The sequence below is a fragment of the Papio anubis genome, chromosome 2 (assembly GCF_008728515.1).
Source record: "Papio anubis isolate 15944 chromosome 2, Panubis1.0, whole genome shotgun sequence".
In the NCBI taxonomy this organism is placed as follows: domain Eukaryota; kingdom Metazoa; phylum Chordata; class Mammalia; order Primates; family Cercopithecidae; genus Papio; species Papio anubis.
In genome coordinates this window covers 167,728,767-167,752,970 of record NC_044977.1, presented here as the reverse complement: position 1 = coordinate 167,752,970, position 24,204 = coordinate 167,728,767, and the positions used below count along the sequence as shown (strand labels likewise).

General features: G+C 36.9%; 1 protein-coding gene and 2 long non-coding RNA genes across 8 annotated transcripts in view; 1 reads left to right on the top strand and 2 right to left on the bottom strand.

Annotated features, from left to right (window-relative positions):
* The window catches only part of ZNF385D (zinc finger protein 385D), a 963,288-nt gene that overhangs the window by 726,128 nt on the left and 212,956 nt on the right, over positions 1-24,204 (top strand). The window lies entirely within an intron of this gene.
* Positions 771-2,011, bottom strand: LOC116273663. Its single transcript, XR_004181984.1, has 2 exons — positions 1,934-2,011; positions 771-861 (listed from the first exon to the last, which is right to left on the bottom strand). It is a non-coding gene; the product is annotated as an uncharacterized LOC116273663 (long non-coding RNA).
* Positions 2,027-23,866, bottom strand: LOC108584708. Its single transcript, XR_001900149.3, has 3 exons — positions 23,853-23,866; positions 9,455-9,519; positions 2,027-2,078 (listed from the first exon to the last, which is right to left on the bottom strand). It is a non-coding gene; the product is annotated as an uncharacterized LOC108584708 (long non-coding RNA).

The window sequence follows — 24,204 nt, the reverse complement described above, 5'->3', positions numbered from 1 at the left end:
AGGTTTAATTGACTCTCAGTTCCACATCGCTGGGGGAAGCCTCAGGAAACCCACAATCATGGCGGAAGGTGAAGGGGAAGCAAAGATCTTCTTCACATGGCAGCAGGAGAGAGAAGAGCAAGCAGGGGAAATGTGAGGTGCTTATACAATCATCAGATTTCATGAGAACTCACTATCACAAGAACAGTATGGGGGAATCCGCCCCTCATGTTCCAATCAACTCCCACTGGGTCTCTCCCTTGACATGTGCGGATTATTGGGATGACAATTCAAGATGAGATTTGCAGGGGGGACACTGCCAAACCATATTAGCCCTAGCCCAAGCCTTTCTGGAATCTCACTCTCCCTCAGGTTGTTCTTTGCATGCAAAACATCCTCATAAAGGAGATTAAATGAGGTGTTCTCTAGATTTGTCAAGTCTTAATGAGAAAAACTGCTTTAAAATAAATTTTAATAAAGCATCTTAAGTAATATTTTAATCGGTTGAAGTGTATACCATTTTTCTTAATAGTATTCATATGAAAAAAGATCAATGATTATTTTATTCTGCTAAGCCTATAAAACTGGTAATGGATGACATATAATATTATAGCACATAAAATCTACAGTTAAATGTAGGCAGTTGTTAACCTGTTTTTTAAAGCTACATTTAAAATGAAAAGTGATGTGCTTTAAGAAATTATTTGATTATACCAGTCAGGAATATAAAGGGAGAAACATATTTTACCATTACAATTAATTCTGTGGGTAAAATAAACAGACAGTGAAAGTAGAATGAAATCATTATTTTCGGGATTCAGCTCTGGAATCAGTATTACATAATTAGCTATATTACTGCAGATTCTTCAGATATAAGTGCTCCTGAAAAATAAGCATGGGTTTGTCGTGTTAATTGTAGTATGTAAATGGAAGGAAGGTAGGAGACAGGGAGAGTGAGAAAGAAGCAAGGAAAGAAAAAGGCAGAGAGGAAGAGAGAGAAGGAAAAGAGAGGGAGAGAGGAAGGAAGAATGGTAGAAAGGAAGGAAGTGGGGGAGGGAGGGAGGAAGGAAGGGAGGGTGGAGGGAGGGAGGAAGGAAGGAAGGATGGATTAATTAATTCACTATTGCCATATTTGAATATTTTGCCAAAGAAATGTAGATCTGGAATAATTTACAATAAGACAACAAGGAAACTCTCGTATGAGATTTTGTTTTGTTTGTTTTTGTTACATAATATTTAGGCAATTCCTTTAAAATACTAGTACTTAGAAAATATACTTTACTTAAAAGCCAAATCAGAATTTGCATGATGAGAGTTATTCTGAACATTTGGATTGTCTGTAAATATAATATTAAAAATCCTACATCTGTCCATATTTGCTGTTTTCCTTGCCACTGTTTTGTTTATCAAGAAACTGCATATGCTATTAAGAAATTAGCTACCAATTATAAAGATCACTGGCAGCTTAGAATAAATGATGGAGTAGAGAATAATTTTGGACTGGTCCTCAATTCTGTCTGGCCTTGATTTCAGTGAGCCTTAGCATCAGACAGAGAAGGGCTGGGTAGGACTGCCATTACAGGTAGCAACCCTGGACTTTCCATTGCTTTCTATTTGTGACCTAATGCATGAAAGCTATAGGCCCAGAATGCAGGTTTAATACATTCCCAGATGATATAAAGAAGGAAAGTAAATGGAAGGGTCTATAGTCTATACAGGCCCCTGATGGTTGAGAAGGGAAGAAAGGCCTGTTTCTTTTTTTCTAACTGCCTCTGAAGTAAATGGAGAGTGAAGAGTTGTTGAGATTATCAGAGTCTATCTAGGTCTGATATATTTCCAAAATTCACTATTTGTTAGGTGGTCAATACATAATAGACACTCAGTGTTTGCTGAATTAGTTTCAGTTACTACTGAAAATAGTCTGTGGTTATTAGGTTTTGAATTTGTAGCTTACCTTCGAAGGTAAAGATCTGGGTTCCTATCCAAGCATTGCTCTTGGGAGCTGTGGCTCTCAGTCCACTTACTTCACCTTTCTCAGTGTCTCACCGTGGAGTCAGATTAATAGTGTGTAGCACTGTTGTTATGCTGTCTGTAGATTACTGTGAGATGTACATACAGTAATAAGTAGGTCCATAAGTATGACAGTTTCCTCTCCCCTTCATTTACTTAAACATAATCAAAACCATGATTGCATATACTTACATGGCCTGTTTCAACACCCTAAAAATTATATATTTCTCTTTCTTTTAAAAAGAAAAATAGTCTTTAAAAATTTCCTTGAGGTTTTATTTCTTTAAAAAACAATATTTGACACTTTGGCCTTAGCATCCACACTCTTTTTAGGTATTTTCTCCTTTCCTGTAAATGAGGACTGAGCTTCTCTGAATGAGCTTTTTACACATTGCACATTTAAACTCAGTTCTTGGAATCTGCTGCATTTTGAGGTAGAAGACAAATTTGAAACTCACCTATATTGAATTACAAACTGAACAAGTACAAACCCTTCCTGGTGAAAATGTACAGTTTTTCTCTATACATAATGCTGAACATGGACCTAGAAAAGGTCAACTTAAAAAAGACCCAGAACTGTGACTTAGTAATGGGGGAGGAAAAAATATCTAGTTGGATGAAGTCATACTACCTTTGTCCAGTTGTCCTTTGATTCTTTCCTTCCCCCACACAGGGACTGTTGGCAGGAAACTTGGCTGACAGTGAGCCATGGTGACTGCTTTGGAAGTAGGTGGAGACTGCAGGGAACTTTAGCTTTTCCAGAAACTCAGAGCTCACAAAAAAACATCTGTAGAAATTGTACCAACTAGCTAATTTAACAACTCTATTTTTCTGAAATTCCCAGGCCGGCTCTAAATCTCGCCATTTGGATTGCCAGTGGATTCAGAGGTTTACCATTTATTCCTAAGCCTTGCTCTCATCCTCAAAATGGAGGCTGTACATTAGGAATAATATTCCTGAGGCTTCTCTGTTCATTTATTTACTTTTTCCTTTTCTGGTAATTGCAAATGCAGTTAAGATCACCCACCTTTAGGAGAGTCCAATACTAAAGGAGTCATTGGCTTAAACTAGTGTCTGCAAATGTGTAGGTTGTGGAGGTCTTAACTGTCTCCCGACTTCGCAAGGATCTTCCCACCCGGAGTCCCAGCTGCTAGTGTGATCTCACTGCCTTGTGCCACCCCTTCTCAACAACTGTTTATTTTATCAGTGACTCTAACAACCTTGACTGCAATTTGATTTGGACAACTGTTAACTGATTAGTGTGAATTTGACAGTACAGCTGTTGCCAATTCCGGTACTGCCGGTGGGCAAAAGAACCTGATATAGTATATGATTTTGAAATCATAAAACTTTCTCAGGGACCGTTGCATCAAACATATACTGAGTTTTCTGATTTAGAAGACTTCAAGGTCATTTGGCTCTCATTGCCCACTTATTATCAAAGTTAGCTTTGTTGTTTGTAGACATGGGAATTTTGCTTCTTCTCAGATAGTACTTTTATTTTGTGTAATCAGAAAAGCAATCAGTTTTGAGTGCCATCTATTAACTAGGCAGATAAACTAGGCACTGTGCTGGGCATTTCATACAGGTGCTGATTGGAATGCAATTTTTACTTTAAAAAGTTGTTGCAGTCACTTTTACACAATAATGTGGCTTGTTTCATCTCAGAGAAGTGTGATTCCTGTGTGATGTAGTATACATTTTAATCCATGAGGCTACATATGCAGGAAAGTTACTTTTTTTCCTTCAAACCAAACTTAATTTATATTTCGAAACTCCATTGTCTGTATTGTAAAGATACAATTTTAATTGCATTCAGTCTTTCCTGGAATGTATAGCAGGTACTCAAATAAAATCATTTACTTCAATGTTATCTTGTTATAAAACTGAAGAGAAAAAATGTACTTTCTTGGCCAGGGCCACTGTGTGGAGTTTGCATTTCTCCCATGTCTGCGTGGGTTTTCTCTGGGTACTCTAGTTTCCTCCCACATCCCAAAGATGTTGACGTGAGGTTAACTGGCATGCCTACCTTGTCTCAGTGTGAGTGAGTGTGACTGTGTGTGAGCCTGCGTTCTGTGATGGAACGGTGTCCTATCCAGGGTGGGCTCCTGCCTCGCACCCTGAGCTGTGGGGAGAGTCTCTGGCCACCTGTGACCCTGAGCTGGACTAACTGGGTAAATAATTATCTTGCTTGCTTTCATCAATCTTTCTTAAATGTATATAGCTCATGTTTATTTTAATGTTGAATATCAGAAGTGTTTCAGTCTTCATGTAGAAGTTTGGTGATGTTTTTGTAATCAGAAATATGCCATAGAAACACAAGTTGTTTATATAAATTAGCCTGTAGTAAAATTAGTTTGCTGTCTGTTGTTTTGCTTAAAGTTGCAATTTCCAAGAACTCATTGACAACATTCAGTGAAGAGTTACTGTACCTAAATCCTGGGTGCTTTCAAAATGTCAAGGGGCAGGAGACATCTTGTTCTTTGTCCTTTTCTGTTCGTATTGGCAGAGCTGGGATGCACTCGAGTCTATCCACATGACTTTTGGTTGCCCAGCCACATAAGTTGCTATTGTTGCCCTCTGTTCTAAACCAGCACTGTACAACAGAATTTTCTGCAGTTTTGGAAATGTCCTATATCAGTACTGTTCAAATGGGTAGCCACTAGCCACATGTGGCTAGCATTGGACACCACAGTTCTAAACCACAGGGTCTCTGCAGATCACCACACTTTCAGCCATTTCTACACATCATTAAGTGTTTTGAAATATATTCAGTCATTCCTCCCATGACACTCTAAATATTTGGAACATTGAAAGGGCTCTCTAAGGCAATGATAGTATCAGGGCTACTCTGAGGTGCATGAGAATTCATTCTACTGAACTCCCTGTCACAGGAGCATTCTGGGATTCTGTGAGATTGACTCAGACTCATTTGCTTAGATCTCCCCTACCTCTCATGCAGACATATATTTTTCTTTTGAACTATGGTGGGCACAAGGAAACTCTGGGTACTTGCTGTTTCACCAGCCCTTCCTTGTGTTAGGGTAGAGTGAAGATGGAGGATACAGCCTGGAATAGGTTTCCTTTTGTCTATTTTCTCCAAAAATTACATGGTTATCCTGTCATTCTGCTACTCACCTTCTTATTTAACAACCAATGCTAGCTTTTTATCTTCTCCTCTCTTTCCTCTCTTCTTTACCACAAGATTGGTGTTTTCTTTTGAACTGAGAAAGTTAGCTCTTACATGAGCATGCATTTCTCTCAATTTGTCTTTTTATGGTGGAGATTTTATACACTGTGGCTCAAATGCCCAGCTCTTACAATTCAAAACATTGGCTTTTGAAAATAAAATACATTTTTTTCTGCTTTATTTTTTCTGTGTTAAAATAGACATACTATAAAATTTACCATTTTAACCATTTTTAAATGTACCATTTTAAATGTAAGTATATTTACATTGTGCATTTGTCACTGCCATCTGTCTTCAGAAATTTTTCATCTCCCAAAATTGAAATTCTGCATTCATCATTTCTCCCTTCCCCCAGATCCTGGCAACCATTCTTCTTTTCATCTCAATGAATTTGACTACTGTAGGTACAAGGTATAAATGGAATTATACAGTGTTTGTCCTTTTGTGTCTGGCTAATTTTACTTAGTATAATGTCCTCAAGGTTCATCCATGTTGTGGCATGTGTCAAAATTTCTTTCATTTTAAAGACTTAATAATATTCCATTGTATGCACTGTATAAACCACATCTTGTTCGTCCATTCATCCATTTGGTCATTTATACTTTTTTGGCTGTTGTGAATAATCCTTTTATAAACATTTGTGTGCAAAGATATGTCTGAGTCACCACTTTCAATACTGTTAAGAATATACTCAGAAGTCTCTGTTTTCTCTTAATTAGTGAATGCTGCTGACTGAACGTGGGTAGGGTGAAAATACCTCAAGGAGCATCTTGACCTGTAAAAGATATGGTATATCATGCTATGGAAGGAGATTGTGTCAAAGGAGAGCTGAGGCTGGGAGTGGTGGCTCACGCCTGTAATCCCAGATAAGTGGCAGTATTTGTCTGGGGTGATACTCGAGGTTTGTTGTCTCATGCCAAGGAAATCAAGGACGTGGACACACAAAGAGTGAGGTTAAGAGGGAAGGTTTAATAGGCTAAATAAAGAGAAGAGATTTCTCTGCTGCAGAGAAAGGGGTCTTGGAGAAATGGGTTGCTGGTTCTGTGATGGAATGCAAAGGGTTTTATAGATGAGCTTGAGGAAGCAGTGTCTGATTTACATACAGCATAAAAGATTGGTTGGACTAGGTGTGTCATTTGCATAAAGCGCAAAACACTGGTTAAGGCTAAGTGTGCCATTTGCATAGGGTGTGAAAATCTGGCCACTGCACCGTAATCTTTTGTTATGCAGATGAGTTTTCTGCCTGGCCAGTGCCATGTTGCCTGTTTCTTTACTGTACACGTGGTGACAAAGAAAAGGGAAGAAGGAGCCTCAATGTTGGACATGCCTTGCCTTCAGGTAGTCCTTTTATATTGGCACAGCTGCTGGCATTCCCCCCTGCAAGCTTCCAGCTTGCTTACTTACGTTTGCGGCTTCATATTTTAGGATGCCCTTCGTTAGAAAAGAAATGATTTAGGGGCTGCTTTTTGTTAAAAGAGAAAGTCTGCCAAGGACTCTTTTACACTCACTATCTGTCTAAATAATTTCTTTGTCTCTCCTGTATCAACAGCACTTTGGGAGGTCAAGGCAGGCAGATCGCTTGAGTTCAGGAGTTCAAGATCAACCTGGGCAGCATGGCAAAACCCCATCTCTATATTTAAAACAAAACAAAGAAAAAGAGAGCTGACTTGTTCTGCATAGTAAAGTGATAAAAAATTTTACATCGTCCAGTCATAGAAAGTTGGTGATATGTGTTAATAGAGAGAATGGAGAGATGTAATAATGGTGTAACAAGAAAAAGAAGGCTAAGTTACACAGCAAGGGGACCAGACAATAGAGGAATATAACCTTTGAAATTCCCAGTGATGAGACATTAATAATAATAATAAATAATAATTTTTCTTCTTCATTGGTTTTCTCCCCCACATATGTCTCCCCTCCCCCTCCTCTGCTCACTCCCTCCCTTCTCCTTCTCCTCCTCTTATTCCTCTTGCTCCTCTTCTTCTTCACCAACTTGTCTGGTACTGTACTTCATTCCTCATATTAAAATTTGCTCTAGGTACTCCTTAACACTCAACTAAACCCAAGAGCACTAGGAAAATGGAAGGCAGGGAGTGATTTCCAGTGTTGATGAAAGTGGACTAATGAGAAAGGATGCTCACTTCAGGAACGTGTAGGAAAATAGTTATAACAAGAGCATGTAAAGGATAACCATAACTCTACTTCCAGCCTTTACAATATTGCTGAGAGGCCGGGCGCGGTGGCTCAAGCCTGTAATCCCAGCACTTTGGGAGGCCGAGACGGGCGGATCACGAGGTCAGGAGATCGAGACCATCCTGGCTAACACGGTGAAACCCCGTCTCTACTAAAAAATACAAAAAACTAGCCGGGCACGGTGGCGGGCGCCTGTAGTCCCAGCTACTCGGGAGGCTGAGGCAGGAGAATGGCGTGAACCCGGGAGGCGGAGCTTGCAGTGAGCCGAGATCGCGCCACTGCACTCCAGCCTGGGCGACAGAGCGAGACTCCGTCTCAAAAAAAAAAAAAAAAATATTGCTGAGAATTTGGGACATTCTACTACATAAAGGTAGGCATCCAGACAGTCTTAGTTATGATTAAGTGTTCTGATTGGATGACTTGGGGTATCTAGACTCTAACAGTGACCATTTTCATACCATCCCACTCCTTCATATGCCTCTTAGTAGGCAAAGCTGTGGGTTCTCACATGTGCAGTCACACACACCAAATAATACATTTGCAAAACATTCTGGGTCATTGTTAATGTTAGTGAATTGGTAGCTCCCTATCACTAGAGGTACTTTCACCCTCAGTAGACATTGTGCTTTTCAGTGCCTGGAAAATTTATAATAGAACTGGAAAATAGTAAGTGTCTTAGTCAGCTCTGGCTTCTATAACAAAATACCATAGAATGGGTGGTGGTTTAAACACCAGACATTTATCACAGTTCTAGAGGCTGAAAAGCCTAAGGTTAAGGTGCCAGCAGATTCTGTGTTTGGCAAGGGACTTCCTCCTGGCTTGTACATGATCATCTTCTCATTGTATTCTCACATGACAGAAAGAGGATTCTCTAATATCTTTGTCCTTATAAGGGCACTAATCCTGTCATGGGGGCTCCACTCTCCTGATCACCTCTAAACCTAATTACCTCCCAAAGGTCTCACCTCCTAATACCATAATATTGGAAGTTAGGGCTTCAACATATGAATCTTGCGGGGACAGACTTCAGTCCATTAACAGTAAGCATCTGAGTTTCTAGCATGGTGACTCAGAGATTTTCCATTATTTGGAGATAGACCTTAAGAGCATGGTTTGTGTGGAACGGGATGTTCTTTCACACTTTTCTTTAGTCACTACCATGGCTCAATCAAAAAGTGGAAAAAAACCAGGCAACCAAAGAACAAGGCCCAATTTCCACCATGTTAACGGCAGTATAACATGTGAATTAGAAAGCTTGTGAGGACCAGTACTAGATCTGTGAAGCTCTCACAGCAGAGTGGAGTCCAAGCTTCTTTATTTCTCAAAGAGTTGGGAAAAAAAAAAGAATAAGTGAAAACTTTAAATAAAGGAAGAAAGCATTCTGATTTTAAAATTGAAAATAATTTAAGGCTAACAATTTAAATTTTTAAAAGTTGGAAGTGCTAGAAAAGAAGAATAATCCAGAAAGATCATTTAAAAGCCTAAAAGTGTTTTTGGATTGTTTGTTATATGATAAAATTATGTCTGAAATGTTTGGTCTTAATTTTATTTTTTTCTGGACTACAGTAGTATGGTGAAGGAATTTCTCTTCAGCAGACTCACATGATGAACATTTTTAAAATAAAAAATCTATAACTATTATACATAATTAGACTTTAATCAAAATTGCTTAAAGCAGGGCATGTCTATAACACAATTGGTTTTTATGTGAACAATGTTTATAGAGAATTTCATTAAAATGAGACTATCATGCATAAGCAGTGTTAGGATGGTGAAATATTAACATTCATGGAAATACAAGGCAGGCTAATTTATAATATCAAAATGCTGGACAAAAGCCAAGTGTCTACCAATGAGGGAATCTTTAAATTATGATAGATCAGTAAAACTGTATTTTATATTGTCATAAAAAATAATGCTTTGAAAGAATATTTAATGACATAAAGAAGAACTCATGACAAATTGTAAAGCATTATATAAAACTGCATTTTAAGTAATTTTCCAATTTTGTTAAAAATTATATTAGCTTTATTTATTTATTTATTTGTCAATTCATTCAACAAACATTTATTGGATACTTACTATATATCATATGCTGTCAAAGCTCTGGGATCTAGAAAACACAAACATTCTTGCTTTCATGCCGCCTGCATTTTAGTGGAGGGAGACAGATAATAAATAAATAAGCAAGTGATATATAAAGTATTGCAGAAGATGCTTACTGCTCTGGAAAAAAAATGAAGCAGGGAAGAGATATAGGGCATGTGGAAGTGATCAGTGTATATTTCTATATGCTCATTAGCTTAGTTGTTCTTGAACAATTTGAAAAATTATAATTAGTTGCTCTCTAGGTTCTGAAATTCTAGGTAAGTCAGATTTACAAATTAGAGTTGCTCTTTTTGATGTTAAAATATGTATGCATATATGTAGATCTATCTGGTGAATTTTAAAAACTGCTTTTTATACTCTGTATCAGAGTTTCCGTTTCTTTGTGGTTTCTTACCAATGCATATGTGTGTATGCTTCAGCTACTGAGGAAATTTCTCTAGATAAAGGGTTCACATGTGATTGCCATTTCGAAATTCCTTGTCAAGTTCCAGTACAAGCTTATATTTCAGTATAGGTTCTTCCAGAAACCTGAGTATTACAAGATGTAGATAAAGGCTTAAATAAAGCATAACTAAAGTAGTTTTCTATGTACAAAACCAATGTACTTCTTGATTGGAATATGTCAGAAACAGTACATGGTCTGAGACTTTACACTATTGGCAAGCTAATGAGTTAGTCTCCCAAGTTTGATAGATGCTGGCAGAAGATATGAGATTCTAGGTCAGAGATAAATAACTTTATGACAGATGTCATATCAGGCACCATGAGTTTTATGTTCTCATTGGTTCCTTTTGCTTCCCAAGTCCCACAGGGCGATGCAGGGATGGGCTCAGGTGGATGCTGCATATGTATTGGGTTCGTATCACAGCTGAGGACTCCTGCACTTAGAAATACCAAAATCTTTTGAAGGAGGCTTGTTGCACACCTTCCCAACCTTTGTCTCAGAGAAAGACATTATCTGTATTACACCAGTCAGGAAACAAATCTGCCCTCTGCTCAGAGGGAAACACTATCTAATTTCCAAACCTGTTTGTTATATAAATATCCTTGAAATGATAGTCCAGAACAGTGCTATCAAGGCCCTTTTCTCAGAAGTGCAGAAACATAAGATTCATGGAGAATTGTCTCTCAACTGTATATTGCATACTAATTTTTTGTGAGTTATTTGTATTTTCCTAAATGTTGTCTGTTTTCTTGATTTTGTTCATATTTGTTGGTATGTTGAGGAAAAATGCTGGCTGAAGTTTCTCTGTTAATATGTCCATAGCACAACATAATGACCAGTATTATTTTATTTTTACGGCCAAGCTTCTTTAAACTTCCTCTGATTATTATTTGGAATTTTTGTGGATGATATGTTCAATGACAGATTAGGATAGGAAAGTATAGGGCAAATGCATTAAGACTAAATTTTAGATTCAGCTTAAACCCTGAGTCATTATTAGAGGTTTTCAATTTGTGGAGTTTGTGGAAATAATCAGGAGTTTCTTAAAATTTAATTTCACTTTTAACAAAGAAGCAATTTTCCTGAGAGTTATTCATTTAAGTTCATTTAAAATTTAGAATCTAGGTTTTCTGGGGAGGAAAAGCCAGAAGAATAGAAAGAAACAAGTGAACTACTTGTAGACCATACATTCTTTAAACCCCACTTTGAAATTTACTTGGCAAATGTGGACTCGTGTTGGTGCTCTCACAGGATCAGTTGCTGAAGAAGCTCTGCAGTATTTAAGAACAGTGGCTCTCTGGCTCTACCTGCATAGCCAAAGCAAGACTAAGCAAAAAGAACAAATCTAGAGGCATCACATCACCTGACTTCAAACTATACTTTAAGGCCATGATCACCAAAACAGCATGATACTGGTATAAAAATAGGCATACAGACCAATGGAATAGAATAGAGAACCCAGAAATAAACCCAAATTAACAAACTTAACAGCCAACTGATCTTTGACAAAGCAAACAAAAACATACAGTGGGGAAAGGACACCCTTTTCAACAAATGCTTCTGGGATAATTGGCAAATCACATGTAGGAGAATGAAACCTGATCCTCATCTCTCACCTTATACAAAAATCAACTCAAGATGGATCAAGGACTTAAATCTAAGATCTGAAACTATAAAAATTCTGTAAGTTAATATCAGGAAAAAAACCTTCTAGACACTGGCTTAGGCAAATACTTCATGACCAAGAATCCAAAAGCAAATACAACAAAAACAAAGATAAATAGGTGGGACTTAATTAAAATGAAGAGCTTCTGCACAGCAAAAGGAACAGTCAGCAGAGTAAACAGACAAACCACAGAGTGGGAGAAAATCTTCACAATCTATACATCTGACAAAGGACTAATATCCAGAATCTACAAGAAACTCAACAAGAAAAAAACAAACAATCCCATCAAAAAGTGGGCTAAGGACATGAATAGACAATTCTCAAAAGAAGATATACAAATGGCCAAAAAACACATTTAAAAAAGCTCAGTATCACTAATGATCAGGAAGATGCAAATCAAAACCACAATGAGATACCACCTGTGATGGTTAATACTGAGTGTCAACTTCATTGGATTGAAAGATGTAATGTATTGATCCTGCGCGTGTCTGTGAGGGTGTTGCCAAAGGAGATTAACATTTGAGTCAGTGGGGCTGGGAAAGGCAGACCCACCCTTAATCTGGGTGGGCACAATCTAATCAGCTGCCAGTGTGACCAGAATGAAAAGCAGGCAGAAGAACATGAAAAGCCTAGACTGGCTTAACCTCTCAGCCTACATCTTTCTCCTGTGCTGGATACTTCCTGCCCTCAAACATCAGACTCAAGTTCTTCAGCTTTGGGATTCGGACTGGCTTCTTCTCTTCTCAGCTTGCAGATGGCCTATTGTGGTACCTTGTGATCATGTGAGTTAATACTCCTTAAGAAACTCCTATATTTATATAGGACTTAAACTCACATACTTAAACTCATATACACACACACACACACACACACACACACACACACACACACACACACATATATATCCTATTAGTTCTGTCCCTCTAGAGAACCCTGACTAATACAACTTACTCCTGCAGGAATGGCCATAATAAAAAAAAAAATCAAAAAATAATTGATGTTGGTGTGGTTGTGGTGAAAATAGAACACTTCCATGCTGCTGGTGGGAACATAAACTAATACAACCACTATGGAAAACAGTGTGGAGATTTCTTAAAGAACTAAAAGTAGAACTGCCATTTGATCCTGCAGTTCCATGACTGGATATCTACCCAGAGGAAAGGAAGTCATTATATGAAAAAGATACTTGCACGTGCATGTTTGCAGCAGCACAATTCGCAATTGTAAAAATATGGAACCAGCCCAAATGCCCATCAATCAACAAGTGGATAAAGAAATTGTGGTATATATGTAGAATGGAATACTACTCAGCCATAAAAAGGAATTAATTAATGACATTTGCAGCAATGTGGATGGAACTGAAGACTATTATCCTAAGTGAAGTAATTCAGGAATGAGAAACCAAACATTGTATGTTCTCACTCGTAAGTGGGAGCTAAAGTACAAGAATGTAAAGGCATAAGAATGATACAATGGACTTTGGGGACTCAGGAGAACGGGTGGGAGGGAGGGTGAGGAATACAAATTAGGTTCGGTGTATACTGCTCAGGTGATGCATGCACCAAAATCTCAAATCACTACTAAAGAACTTATATAACCAAATACCACCTGTTCCCCAAAACCTATGTAAACAACAACAACAACAAAACAAACAAAAACAGTGGCTCTGGAACTACATTGCCTGAGCTGAAATCCTGTCCTAGGCACCTTATTAACTATGAAGTTTGGTCCAGGTCACTTAAGTTCATTGTAACTCAGTTCCTTCATCTACATAAAGGGGACAATATTGAAACACAATTTGTAGGACTGTCATGATAATTAAATTAGTTAATATATATTAATCATGTCGAACAGATCAGGCATGTAGAGAGCACTCATACATTTTACCTGTTAGAGATCATTTAATTATTTATAAATTTTATTTTATTTTTGTTTTATAAACCAATGACATTTTTAGAACGCATTTTGTTCTACAAGGATAGGAGCAGGGTCTAACTTACATATCATTATATTTTTAGGCAACGACAATGCCTCAAAGTAAATGCTTGATTAATATTGACTAAATAGGTAAATAAAAGAAATCTGTCTTTCTGTGATATTGTTCTCTGCATATATGTATGTGGTCTATGGGTTTCTATTTGCCTAAAGACCCACTTTGATTTTTAGGAAGTGCCTTTTGATAGCACAATTAAACTTGAAGCAGGAAATCATGGTTTGTTCCTATTAAAATTATGACACAAATTATCCTGATATACATGAATAAATTCATTGGCTTGACTCACATTTTAAGTTACATTTCTTTTAAGTGACAATTTTTGTCTCTTCATAAAATAAAATTTAAAAGAAAAATATTGCCATCCAAAAAAAAAGAGTAAGCCAAATCATAGAACATACTGAAGGAAAATACCACATTTAAGAACACTGATTTATTTCCATGTAATTTCAATAGCTGGATGTTTGTATACTTAAGAAAACATAACAACAAAACATACATGCATTTAACAGGAATGATATATTATGTAGTTAGAAAAGCTAGAAGGATGTTACTTAGCCTTTATGTCCTTTGAAAATAAGTGTATCCGATATTCACATTTTATTGACTGAAAAAAAATTTAAATATTGATAAGTACTTCTTAAATACTAAAAAACAGTATATATATATATTTATATTTATATATTTATATATAAAACAGATGTGTAACATACAATGCTATTTAGAGCTGGAGCATACTAGATTTCTTTTATAATACATTTTATGGCTTATTTTTATTATGAAAAAGAAAAGCCATTGTTTCCTTTCCCTTTCTTCCCCTTCCTTCCTTCCTTCCTCTTTCTTTCTTTCCTCTTCTTCCTTCCTTCCTCTTTTCTTTTTTTCTTTCCTCTCTCTCTCCTCCTTCTTTCCTTCTTTCTTCCCTTCCTTCCTTCCTTTTCTCTTTCTTCTTTCTCTTTCTCCTTTCCCTTCCCTTTCTCTTTCCTTTCTTCCTTTCCTCCTCCCTCCTTCCCTTCTGCTCTCCCTTCCTCCCTTCCTCTCTTTCTCTTTCTTTCTATTTTTCTGAGACAGGTTCTCACTCTGTCACCCAGGTTGGAGTGCAGTGACATGCTCATGGCTCATTGCAGCCTCGACCTCCTGGACTCAAGTGATTCTCCCACTTCAGCCTCCCTCATAGCTGGGACTAGAGGTGTGTGTCATCATGCTTAGCTATTTTTTGTAGAGATGGGGGTCTTGTTATGCTGCCTAGGCTGTTCTTGAACTCCTGGGCTCAAGCAATCCACCTGTCTGAGCTTTCCAAAGTGCTGGGATTACAGATGTGAGCCACTATGCCCAGCCATTTCCTCTATTTAACCACTAATGCCACTGGTTTAAAACATTAACAAAGACATTATTATAGTATAAGATCATAGATTTATTAGGTTTATAAATGTTATAAATAATGCAATGTATACATTATAGAAAGTTTGGAGTTAGAGGAAATAGGCAGTTTTATTCTTTATTATACTTTTTCCTGTTTACTAGACTCACTACAAGAATACAATGCTAAAACATCCACCTTTGAGAATCATAATAAATTTATTGATTGCCTAAATAACTTAAAATACTATTTGATATTTCCTCAGTGAAGTCAGGACAGCCCAGAACTAATATTCAGAGCAGCATAAAGATAGTTATTTGTCCAGAAATCTTTGTAATGCTGTAATAATAATCTCTTGATAATTTATCCAGGTTCAATAGTTGAATACAGATATGTGTATTAAAGGTTTTTTCTCCTGTCCTACTTCTTTGCTCTTTCTTGTTTTATTTTGCTTTATTTTTAGTTTTGTTGTTTTGTTAGTATAGTTGTTTATATAATTTTGTTAGTTGTTTATATAGTTGTTACTATAATTAGTATAGATGTTTTGTTTTTCCATATTTTTTACATACTCCCAGTTAAAATTTCATCATTTTGACATACACAATAATTTGGCTTGTATAATCCAAGTGCTATAGCCAGCTGTTATTTGAGGTAATTGAATAATCATGACTGGCAGAATAAAATAAAAACTGCTCTACTTCTAACAATTTAGTTTTACTGTTGTATTATAAAGGACCCAAGCAAGTGCGTTTACACATATTCCTTTTCTTTCTCTGCTTTTAACTACCAGATTATGATAGCTAAGAAAATGATAACTTTTTCTGTTAAATCTCCAGAATATACCAAATTTTAGACTTTTGTGTATTTTCATTTCAAGTAGGTTAAAAATATTCCATTCTAATAACATCACAGATTTGTTCGAAATAAATGTATTAGAGTAAATGGATAACACAAACTTCCCTATAAATGAATTCATTAAGTAAATAAACAAAATAGATAGAATGCAAATGTCCCAGTTATTCATATTATGATATTTCACTAAGATACATGAAAAATAATTTCTCAGGACTTCCCATCGCTTGATGACAATGTAACTTGATTCCAGTTGTCATATAAAACAATGGTTTCTATTTTGCTTCCCCAAATTTTGTCACATCCAATCCAGCAGAGATGATGTATGACCCACTGCAAATTAGCGAAGGCAACAGTTTGTGTCAGCTGAATCTGAAAATAGATTTGTCCTTTCTTTGGTTTCCTTCATTAAAGAATACACTCCATGGGTCCAATTTGTATTGTGTGTTATTGTTCAATCTCCCAGAGCAAAACACTATTATGTTGCCCTTTCCCCTCTTAACGGCATTCCTTTGGAAATTAACTTAATGCTTTTATGCAGAACTGTTTTGAACTGACAAAAATCAGCATGAGACGTAAGTAAAAATTTAATATATTTCCCATCATTTTAAACTAATGATATATAAACTCAGTAAATGAACAACTTAAGAAAGCCAGTCTCAAATTGGTCACTTTTAGTTAAAACTTACCAATTTCGTTATCTCACCATTATGGTCTAGCTCTTTTCTAGTATTATTTTTCTATATGATGCTTACCAAATATCTGACATTATTTTACAAATGTATTTTGTATCCATCTCTCTACCACTAGAAATAGGCTCTCTGAGGGTAGAAATATTATTCTAAGTTTCCCCCCATTTTTGATTAACTATCTTTCCGACTACAAGAATATTATCTCTGTGATAGTAGGAATTGTTATGTTCTACACACCACAGTGTCACAGTGCCTAGAATAGTGCCTGACACACATTTGGAATTTAATAAATATTGGTGAAACGAGGGAAATCTTTACTGGATATTTGTAACTAGATATACACATCATACCAATATACTTATGTAAGTTTGGATTTTAGATGAAGTCCAAATTAATAAGGATATGCCTCTAGGAAGCTGAAGGCTTAAAATGAAATGCTTTTGTTTCCAGGAACATGATGAGATTGCATCCCTAAAATGTTCCGGTGAGCTTTATCCCAGTGCTCACCACAACACCTTCTTATGTTAGACCCAAGTTCTGGCATCAGGAAGTTTCCTGTATCTCAAATCCTAACTTAGTTTAAAAAAGAAAGCCAAAAAGTAAAAGGGTTTGGGGAGCTGGAAATCCCTTTTGATGTCCATCTTTAAAATTGAAGAAGCTGAGGGTTGAAAAGGTTGTTAGATTGCCCAAGTCACTGTGGGTATTTGGAAAAATGTATGCCATTACACATTTTTGTTTTTAATAGGGTAAAGGACAAACGACTCTTAGCAAAAAGGAAGAAAATGTTATCTATGGTGATCTTCTTGATATTAAAGATGGTATTTTCTCCAAAGAGGGATTTTTAAAAACATTTTTGATTGGTTCCAAATACATCACCTCTGCATTTATAATGGTAGTAGGGTGGGGAGACACGTTGATAAGAGGTAGGCCTGCTCTTGTGATCATGTTGAATACAGGAAGTTCAGACATGTGTTCTGGAAATATTGATTGTTATAAGGTAGTTTAGGGTTGACATGTCTTGGAAGCGTAGGAGAGGAAAACTCTTAATCTGTGTGACCAAGTCTGCAAGGAAACAGGTGAGGAACCAGATGCTACTGTTCCCAACCGTCCACTGAAGTGCAGCATGGAAAAGGAAATTGTCATCAGAAAGTTTCTATTCAGTGTTTTCATTGAGTATGTATACCTCACCTTCTGTGCAACCCCAAACATAGGCCCACCTAGGGTAACATTCCAGATCCTTAGTACAAACCATTAAATATAAATATCCTTTAGAACATTCTCTCATATGAGTTGAAAGGTTGTTCCCTGGTATCTATTTATGAAACTACGATACTCGATAGATGATCTGGATTTTTATCGTATCTTCACCACCTACTAATTATGTTGACTTGGGCAATTACTTCATCTCACTAATTCCCCCTACCTCTTCTTTAAAAGAGAAACACCAATAGTACCTACCTTACTGGGCATGTTAGAGACATAAAACTCCTAACATGGTGATTAACACATAATATGTACTCAATGATACTAGTGATGGAGATTATGATGATGGTGATGATGACAATAAAGAGGAACTTTCATTCCACATTTCTGATGAGAAAAATGATTAGTAAGTCATCAGAACATCCAAACTCTGGTATGTTTTCCAATTTGTTTAGCCCCATGTTTCTATTTTACAGATGTGCAGTGAGGCCCAAAAAGATGAAGAGCTGCCTAAGTGTACATAATATGTTAGTGGTGCTGGGAAATAGGGGGTGTTTCAGAAGTGCAGTTACAATTTTGAAAATAAAGGTGGTAGGTTTGGCTGGGCACAGTGGTTCATGCCTGTTATCCCAGCACTTTGGGAGGTTGAGGTGGGCGGATCACCTGAGGTCGGCAGTTCAAGACCAGCCTGACCAACATGGAAAAACCCCGTCTTTACTAAAAATACAAAATTAGCTGGGCATGCTGGTACATGCCTGTAATCCCAGCTACTCGGGAGGCTGAGACAGGAGAATCACTTGAACCCAGGAGGTGGAGGTTGTGGTGAGCCAAGATTACAACATTGTACTCTAGCTTGGGCAACAAGAGCAAAACTCTGTCTCAAAAAAAAAAAAAGAAAAGAAAGGTGGTAGGTTTGAACAACCCTGATTTTGAATGCTGGTTCTACCATTTCTTAGCTAAATATGTAAATAAATTTTGAGAAAAATTTTTAAATTTTATCATCTTAATTTTCCTCTGTATCAAATGGTTGTGATAATAATAAACTTCATAGGATGACTGGGAGGACATAGTGAGGAAAAATATACAGAGGGACACTTTCTCCATAGGTGCTCCCAGAGAAAAGATTATAAATACAATGAATATTTAACCACGTAATTGCAGTAAATATTGTGATGGATTTCCTCACCTTTATTTGGCAGAGATTAATGAAATGATGTCAATATAATTCCATTAAAGCAGTTCTAGAGTCGGCCAGTCCAGTGTGTTCCAGTTTTACCTCTTTCTGCTTAATCCATGACTAGATATTAAAAAACCAGATGAGTTTGTGATGTGTATTGCATCTTAGATTCCCTTCTCTGGTAAACCATGGGAACCAGTGGTAAACAGAGCTTAAAAGAGCAGCCCAAAGGGGAGCCTTCCCATCTTTTGGTGGAATTTGAGGCCACCTTTCCTAGAAGGAAGCCTGAGGAAATGCTGATTGGGTTAAAAAAAAAAAAAGAAAAGAAAAGAAACTCTACATGGGCAGTCAAGAGTATGTGCCTGATTAAGCTGTCATGGACAGCAGTTTCCATTTCTTGAACAAGTAGTCATTTTTCATGTCTTTATTCTTTTCATTCTCAAAGTAAACAAGGAAACATAAAATGTATGTGTTCATTTTTTCTTATGCTTTAAGGATGAACTTTCTTACCTGGTAATAGACAAATAAACCTGGAGAAAAACATGGACATGAGAAGTCAATTTTTATAGAATGCTATGCAGGGAGGATCAGCTTCTGTAGGCCTCAACCTCCACCTGAAATTCTAGGCAGTTGTGGCCAGAAGAGGCCTGATAAAGAACACCACACATTTTTTGGCTCTCCTGCACACAGCAAATGGTTTTGACCCATGACAACTTTTAGAAAGTCTTCAAGAAAAGAGGAGGGTGCACCTCCCCAAAATGTCAGATCCACTTATCCCAGAACTGACTGGGAACAGATCACAATTTTTTTTTTTTTAAAGGCCTGATCCTCTGCATTTTAGCCAACCAAACCTTACAGATTATCTGTTCATTGTAATGGTCAATATTGGTTGCCAGAGGGATTTTCCTTTGTAAAAACGTTGTTGGTCTTGCTCTTAATAGTCATTTCCCAGGCAAAATGTAAGTGAAAATGTACGTGGAGTCATAAAACATGGAGTTGGAAAGGATATTATAGGTCACATTTAAGGAGGCATGTATATATATTTTAGTAGAGTCACTGGCACATAGTAAGTGCTATAGAAATTTAGCTATTATTATTATTAATAGTGCTTCTATTCTCGCTTTTGCTTGTGTCAGAATCACTTGGAGTGCTTATCACAATTCAGATTCCCTGGCTCCTTCCCAGACTTACCAAGCCAAAATTGTACAGGTTCTAGGGAATCTGTATTTTAAAGAAGATTTCAGTTTATTCCAATGCTGGCAGGCAGGCAGTAAGCCACAAATTAGCAACCACTGACAAACTCACCTTTCTTTTTTAGGCAGGAAGTAAATCAAGACTTGGAGACATTAAGCGACTACCTTTTTTTTTCTTATCTTATAGATTTTTTTAAAATCTAGATTTTTCATATAAACGAGTACAAATCCTTTTTCTCCAAGAGTACCCTTCAGGAAATGAATAAAAATGACTTGCCTAAGGTAACACAATCAGTTAGTAGCAGACTAAGGAATAAATCCTCCTTGTTTTCCACTGCCAGTTAATGTTTTCTCCCTAGAACCACACAACCTCCCTCAGTTAATGCCACCTGCCTTTCTAAAAGCAAGATTGTTGCTTGTGAGCAATTAAACTGAATCCCATCTGACAATGAAATGCCACCTTAAAGCCCAAGGTGTCAGAGTGAAGACTTTTTGCAACAGCCTTTTACTCAATTCTAGTTTCAGGTTTCACCACCCTCCATGCTTTTCAAACTTTTAACAACCAGTAGCAGTCATTAAACAGGCCTTTGTCCATAGTGTTAGGGCAGAACGGAAAAAGCAATTGTTGATGTCAGTAGTAAACTCATTCAAGCATTGCTCAATTTTGTCTTGCAAATCTCAGACAAAAGATTATTAATATATTCACAAAGAAGGCACTTGACATGTTTTATTAGTCTGCTCTGCTTTTATCAGCAAACAAAATTTAAAATAAACTCTAGATCAGATTAAATTTGTAGTATAAATCAAAATCTACCCTCATTGTTGCTTTATTCAAAGGCACTTGGATGACCAGCAGACCTCTTTCCTTTTAAGTGACTGGGACATTGAACTTTAATACAAAATTTACTTCCACTCCAGAACAGTAGATAATTCCTGGGGTAAAGCTTACTCCAGCTGCACACATTTTGTTATGTTTCACGGGAAAATCTTGTAGACATACTATTGTACATTGCCTAAGGCAACTATTTTGAACTTTTTTTCTGCATTTTACTTTTCCTTTATTCCGATTCCGCTGTTTGTGATAACTCAGATGTATATAGCATAGCAGCCCCAATAAAGAAAGGAGTATAGAATTTCAGTGATGGGAATGAGATAAATGGTGAGAAACAGACACTTGATCTGATTAATAGACCTGATTTTCACAGCATCTTTTTTTGTCTGGTAAACTTCACCTTCTCTTATTTAAAAAATGATATAATAAAGGATCATTCTTAACAAGGTTCTGGACCCAGTGTAAACTGAAGCATGCGGAGGTCTTAAGAGTATGGAGGCTGGGCTTACCTTCCTCATTAGTTGTCCCATAGCATAGTGATTGACCTTCACAAACCAGTAGTAACTCACACACACACACACACACACCCTACACCTGTTTGAACCAGCATAAGATTGCCAGTATTTAATTTTGCCAAGTAAACACACTGAAACAAATAGCCTAGCAAATACTGTTAATGTCATTTCATTTTAAAAATATATTTAACCACGAAAGACATAATCTTAGTGGGGGAAACAATCTTGTAATTGTAGTTATTTAGTTGTATAGGAGGAAAAAAAAAAAAAAAACCTCCCTAAACTGTCCAAAAAAGTTTTTTATTTTTCACTGTAAAATATTGAAAATCTCATCGTTGATAGGCACCAAATCCCTAACTGACAATCTTTTCCCTAAGCCCCTCAATACCCAGCTCTTTTCTACATGCTTATCAGGACCACATTGATGTGCATTGCCTTGGCCTCTGGCTCTGACACTCAGTAAGATCCCTGCCTACTTACAAATTCTAACACATTTGCCTGCTTCTCTTTCTCCTTGGTTCTCTCTCCCTATTCTGCCTTCAAATATTAATCTTAAGTTTTCTAGCATTTTCATCCATTTTGAATTCACTTCTCAGGTTCCATCTTTGCACTTCCCATCACATTCAGGCATCTCAACCAAAGATGATAGGCACTTGCATTACCTACTAAGCCATGCCTTCAGAGGAGAAATGAACTGCAGTAGCCCAGGTTGGCCACCCATATAGTAATGGAAACAAAGCCATAAAGCCCCTCGATGCTTTATCCTGACATAGCCTCCGGGAATCTCTACCTGAAATCAGACAGGAACATCCCACAAGGAGCAAAAGGAAATGTCACAGATTAGAACCAAACATTATCTTAAGAGATGACATTCCATCCTCTACATAAGTAAGCCATTTTATTACTTAAATTTAATGAGTATCATTTTTCCTATTTGTGTTCTGTGTTTACATTATATGGACCTTTTGTGAAGATTGTGATAACATGTATAGCATAGTTTCTGGCACAGTAGCAGCTCTCAATCCATGTTAATTCCTTTTCTTCCTCATTCTGTCATGTTTTTACCCAAAGGACACATATGAGGTGCTTCTGTGTGGGTTTGCTCTACAACCTCTGCCTCTGACATATCTTGGACCAGTAGATATAAATTTCAGAATCCTCATAGTGTGCATAGAACAAGAGCTTTGGACTAGGCAGACCTGGTGTTGAATCCTAGGTATGTGACCCTGGGTGATGTGTGTAACTTCCGTCAATTTTATTAATAGTTTCTTCAACTGTAAAATGGGATTTATATTATTTATCTCAGTGGGCAGTTCTGAGAATTAAGTGGAGATACAAAGTGAAGGGTACCTAACCAATAGTAAGATTTAAATAAAATGTTAGCTTTAAGAAACCTGAAAGGAGGGGTAATTTGAATGATAATTTCACATTGCTTTGACTACTTTGGCAGCACTGACTAATAGAACTTTCTGTGATGATAAAAGTATTTTATTTTTGTCTTATGTGGTAGATACTCACTGTGTGCTACTGTTGAACATGTAAAATATATAACTAAAGTTTTAGTTTTAATTAAGTTTGAATAGTCACATTTAACTAGAGTCCATGATCTTGGATAGCACAGGAATAGGAGCTATATGACTTTTTTGTGTCTCAACCAGTCATCAAAATGGCAAAAAAGTAAGTTCTGAACACTTTGCTATTTGCCAAGGACTATAGTTATGGCCAAATTAAGACTCTTTCTCCTAATGTAAGCAAGTAACATTATTCTCTTGAGTCATTCATTTTTAATGAATATGTGTGTGTTTCTATAGCCATCAGTGAAGGAATAGAAAAATGTTGCTAAGTATTCTTGTTTAAGAGGACTAGATTCAGACAAGGATTGTGTGAATGATTTTGTCACAGAAGGCTGAAAATCTTCAGCACGGCTGGTTTAGGAACTTTCCACTTCAGTATGCCCTGTAAAAGTCTCATGTCATCCTTCTTGATTGTCCTCCTTTGGATCATTTCATATATTAACTGTCAACGAGAACGGCAAAAGCATGTAAAATGCCTGCATCTGAAAAATGTGAACCTTGGGAAGACTTAGGAAGCCTCTTACCTTAAAATTGGAATCATTTCCTTTGCTTCTTATTTATAAAGTTAATTAGGTGATATCCTTAGTACTTTACCGACTATTGGGGTCTGTTATCAAAATATTTTTATGTATTTTCTGAAAGTCAATTTTGATCTATCTTGTTACATTATAACAAATTTATTCTTAAAACTGAATCAAAGAAAATATTTGGGAGATGGTTAGGAGGTATATTATGAGAATATTTATGCATGAATGGATGCTTACAAAGTTCAATTTTTATGGACTCTTTATCCCTCCTTTTAAAGCCTATGTGATTGGGAATGAAAGTAAGGCGGGTTTGGCAGGTCACTCTGAGGAGAAGGAAACTTTTACCTCTACTCTTTAATGAATTCAAACTTGGCTTCAACTTGGAAACAGGAAGACATTTGGCAGCTGCGGTGTGACTTCAGTTGAAATAAGATGTTGTTTCCTCACCTTCCAGGATTCCGATTGCAACTGACTCATCGTTTTCCTGGAATGCCCAGCACTAAGTGTGCATGCTGCTTGAGTTGGGTCCTCTGAGCTTGGTGGGTAAAAGGGGGGAGTAATGGTTTCCTTCCTAAGTTCTAGGTAGGCACTCAAGGTTTCTCTGGAAAGTTGTGAAGCCAGCAGTTTCCAAGCTGCCTGGATTTCCACCAATCCAGTTCTTGCCAGCAGTCATTATAAAGTCTCAGAATATGATTAT